Below are 5,169 nucleotides of genomic sequence, written 5' to 3'. Positions count from 1 at the left end.
TAAAACATATTACGTGTCTGAAAACCAAAACATGGAATCAACCATAGTGTCAGAGTAAAAATCCCAGAACAATCTCATAGTGCGGAAAAACAAGGGGTGTGTATGATGTGCCGCTACCGTGCCAGCTCCTTCCCCTTCGCTGAAGAGGTACCTGAAACCAAAACTCTAAACTATAAGCACGAAGCTTAGTGAGTTCCCCCATAATACCACATACCATACAATCATATAATGAGCAACTAGGAGATACGGGCCTCGCCCACACTTACGGGCCTCGCCCACACTCAGCTAACTGGGAGATACGGGCCTTGCCCACACTCCGCTATCTAGGAGATACGAGCCTCGCCCACACTCCACTATTTAGGAGGTACGGGACTTGCCCACACTCTGCTATCTAGGAGATACGGGCCTCGCCCATAATCCACTACTAAACCATAACATACAAGTATCACACAGACAACGAGTATAAACAATTCTACCACGCTAGCATATATCATCATAAGACTCAATTAAGAGATACGGGCTCTGCCCACACTCCAATACTATCATATCGTCTATACGGGACGACCTTGGTGCCTTAGACCCGTTCCTACTAGAAGGAAACTCACCTCGAAAAGTAGCTACCAAGAGTCTAACTGCTGCACCGGTAATCCTCCGGCTACAAATCCATAAACATAGATTAGCCACTCATAATGCCCTTAGGTCAAATGAATGACCCACCCCTGGTCCAAGGTCAACTCCTTGGTCAAAGTCAACTTCCAGTTGACTGGACTCGTCGAGTCATTCTCCTACTAACCTGGTCCTACACGCCAAGTCCCTATTCCCACTCCCTGAGTCACCCTCAACTCACTACTTGGGATTATAGAACCGACTCGCGATTCGACTCGCCGAGTCCAAGAACAACTCGCCGAGTCTCCACGAGCAGACCTCCCACTCGCTTCCAAATCCTCATCAGAGCATCCTTTATGAGGATTTGGGTTTCTGGGACTATTGATACACGTTAAATTGCTAATTCCGCGTGTAGATACAAAGGGTTGGACCTTCAACACTTAAACCCCCTCTTACTCAGTAACAGTTCATATGGCTCGCCGAGTTTGAAGAACAACTCGTCGAGTTCCAGGCAATATTCATAGGACTCGTCGAGTCGTTCATCCAACTCGCCGAGTCTAAGGCCACCTTCATAAAACTCGCCGAGTTCCACTTTGGGACTCGCCGAGTCCCTTCGACCCATTTCCCATACATACCAAATCCGAGACATGCAACGCTTCCAAACCATAGATTTATGTTCCTAGGGCATGCTTATCATGTAAAGTTGCAAACTTTACGTGCATGCATGGCCCTATAAGCTCCAAAAGGCAAAACCAAGCTCTTAATGAGGTCATACACTCAATGGGGACCTCAACCAACTTCAACCACATAAACTTTATACTTCTAATGCGTCCATAAGGTCTAGATCTGAAGTCCTTTCAGAACATAGAGCACAAATACATGGAGTTTGAGGTTTTAGGGCTTGAAAACCACTAATTTGGGACAAAAAGGGAACCTAATGAACTAGTGATCAAGGTAAGAACTTTTCTACCTGAATGGATTCTTCTCTCAGTGAAGATTCCGGATCTACCTCCCCTCCTTGCACACTTCAACCTCTTCATTCTTCTCCTAAGCTCTAAACCTTATTCACAAAGCCAAGAACACTCTCAAGAACAATATGGGGGCTAGGGTTTCGCTCTACAACTCTCTGGAAGTGTTAGGGACAAAGGAGGCCAAGTTAGAGTGTTTAAATAGGGTGCAAACACCCAGATTAGAGTTTTTGCCCAAACAGGGTCTACTCGCCGAGTCCGGGGACCGACTCGTCGAGTCCAAAGCTTGGACCCCGCGTCTCATCCCGCTTCTACTCGACGAGTTGGTCCTTCAACTTGCCGAGTCCAAGGCAAAAATGCAAGAAATAAGAATTATTATTTACAAAGAATACGTACCGGGAAACAGGTGCTACAAGAGGAAGCTTAAAGGAAGAAGTGAGCCGAGTCTGATCGCGAAGAAATGGATTTTGATCGTATGATTCAATGATCAGATTTTTGGAGCTGCTACTTTTAGAGTTATGATAGATTGCTTAAGAATATGTAATATCATAGTTTTCATTTGAATTGCATTGTAAGGACAAGTTTTTCCGCACCTTTTATAAATAAAATAAATTTTGTTTTTTTGTGTTATTTATATTTCCTTGCAGTGGCATGTATGAAAATTTATGTTTATTTCTAGTTTATCAATGTTGAAATGGACGTGATTCTTAGTTATGTTATTTGTGGTAATGTCGAGAATTTACCAAATAAGGAAAGATTCTTGTCGCCCAAGTTTCAATTGGACAGAAACTTGGAATCATACAACTTGTATTGTATGATGAATGAGAACCTTTATATTTGGAAAATTAAGACTAATTCCTTGACAAAAGGTCAAGTAAAGGACTAGGAGAACTGGTACACAATGTTGTGCACTGGTCAAGTCCACCACAAAGAACAATAAGATTATTCGTCATGATTTACTAAAAGTCTAGTAAATATGGTTATGATTACAAGATTAAGTATAATTCTGAAATATTGAAAAGTTTCAATAATAACAAAACGAATAAGAAGAATCAATAGGGCATAAAGATAAAAGTTTCTCTAATCTGAAAAGATGGTAGAGTACTTTTGTATCGTGTTTCATGATTGTCTTAATGATTAAGAACCATACAACAATTGATCCTCTAGTGACACCTTAGTGCACTAGTATGACTAAGAAGAGGAATCAGAAATTGTTGAAATGGTTAAATCTAAAAGGATGAGTCATACTTTGTTCCAAAATCAAGTCTTAGAGTCATACTCCAAGATTGTGACGTGAGTGGCACATATTAATAAGTTTTAACACACTCATCAAATGTGAAGCAGAAAATTGTTTTTCTTACTCTTGCACGTTTGAAATTGGTATGTCGTGATGTATTGGATAAGACAAAGACCAACTAAGACCAATTGTGTGTAGTGTTTATCTTGATAAGAATCCGCACTAACTCTTGAATATTTGTTTGTCAAGAAATGTGTCTTAACAAGAGAATCTCATATGCCAAAAGGTCAGTGGGAGTCTAAATGATCTTAAAAAGGTTCAAGATCTAATCAAGAGTAAACTTATTAAGCACTAGCACACGACTTGAGGTTTGTAACCTATCGTGTTGACAAAATTTTATTTATGTGCTATTCCAGTAAAGTTACTTATGCACGTGAGTTCTCAATAAACTGCATAAAGGAAAGCACCTTGTTCAATGAAAGTACATTGACTAGTATACGTGAGTTGCTAAATAACTTGGAAACAATGGTGGGACCCTTGATGGCAAGAAATTAAGAATGAACAAGTTCTATCCATAAGAGTTTGGATTTTTCTCAAACATTATCTTATGATTATGGTTATGACAAATTCACATTGATAAGAACACATACACCATAAAATTTAAGTGTCATAAGGTTTCTCTCCTTCATGAAAATGATTGTGAGGAAACGCTTTCACTAAGAAAGATTTTAAGAAGATAGCGATTGTGTAAATTGCATTCTCAAATTCGATTATGATTACGACATCCCTCTTCATAGTTTGAATTGTGAGATTTGGCAATTAGTTTAAACATTTAAGACTTATTGCTATAAGTGCTGAAACTGTTTATACACATATATGATGTATCTAAGGAAAGGTGTATGAGTTTGAGAAGCTTAGATAAAGGCTTATCGAAGCATATCGTATTAGAAATATGAACTTTGGAAGTCATTAAGTATTGCTTTCTAGAAGTCCAAATGTTTATGAATGCGTGTCAAAGCTAGTGGGAGCATAAATGTTATGTTGGTATGGATATAATCATCATGTTAGTGGGAGCATGATTATTATTTTAAGTGATGCAAGTTAGCAATATTAATTATAGAAAACAAAGTTCCAATTCACAAAGTTGAAAAGGTTGAATAGTTGTTTTGCTATAATTAAGGGAGAGAATATTATACTTCATTTCAAATCTAAAGGCTTAGATCGAGAAATTTTAATTGAATTTATTTAAAGGACATATATGGATGTTATGTTGAAAAGATTAAACTTAAAAGGATTCCATATATGGCAATATTATAGCAAGGAACTGGTAAAGTATCATGTTTTTCATTATGAATCGTGTCCCATACAGTTCGGGTATAGGATCAATTGCATATGCTGTAATATTCGACCGTTCTAAAATTTTCCAAATGCCTAGGGCATTAAGAGGGAAAAGGGACTAGAACCGGGTTGACTAAAATAATTGAACAACCGTCAACGATAATATAAGGTTCGTTAAGGATTGGTCGCTTGTGAGCAGTTGGAAGTATAGTAATGGATGGACCATATTGGCATTATTATGATTAGATATGATTCTATTAATAACAAGTTGTCATATGGCAAATATGGAAATGTTTCCATATTGGGAGTTGGACGTTAAGAATTTATGTCTAGATTAGAAACTTTTATGCAAGAAGGATGTTCAAAGGAATGTACTTTGAATGCAAGATTTCACATCTATGGAATTGTCTTGTAACAATCTCCAATAGAGAAATTTATAATTTCATTGACAAAGTCTTGGTGACTTTTGTGCAATAAGATTACAAAAGGATCATTGCATAAAATGTTAGAATCAAACATATTCTAATAGTGGAAAGAATTTGGTATTCTTACACTAATGATAAGGATTGGGAGTTGTGAAATGAGTATCATTGGAAATGTGTTCAATTGATATATTTCATAAAGTATGGACCATAGGTAAACATAGTGTGCATGCTTGGTGCATGGGACAACTATTGTTATAATTCAAGTAATAAGTTGATTATCCAAAACATTATACAATGAATAATGTGTAATCAATATGGTGACTCTATAAAAGGAGTTTTATTTATACTCAAAAGTTTGGGGCCATATTGGATTCGATTATCCTTGTGTTTCACTTTGCATGTTTTGACTTCCTGAATAATAAGATTATTCAAACGCTCCATAGTCGCTCATACTTTGGGAGTAGGTATGAAATAAGATTGTCATGAATTGGTTTATAGATTGGATAAAGTGTATTAGACATAGCAAAAGTTTGCTGCAACGTTCATGAGTGCTTATGAATAAGATTTGAGCATTGGATTAAGCCCACGCTCACTT

This window comes from Lactuca serriola, chromosome 4 (assembly GCF_051521515.1).
Source record: "Lactuca serriola cultivar US96UC23 chromosome 4, Lser_US96UC23_V15, whole genome shotgun sequence".
Taxonomy (NCBI): Eukaryota; Viridiplantae; Streptophyta; class Magnoliopsida; order Asterales; family Asteraceae; genus Lactuca; species Lactuca serriola.
This window is presented reverse-complemented; position numbering follows the sequence as displayed.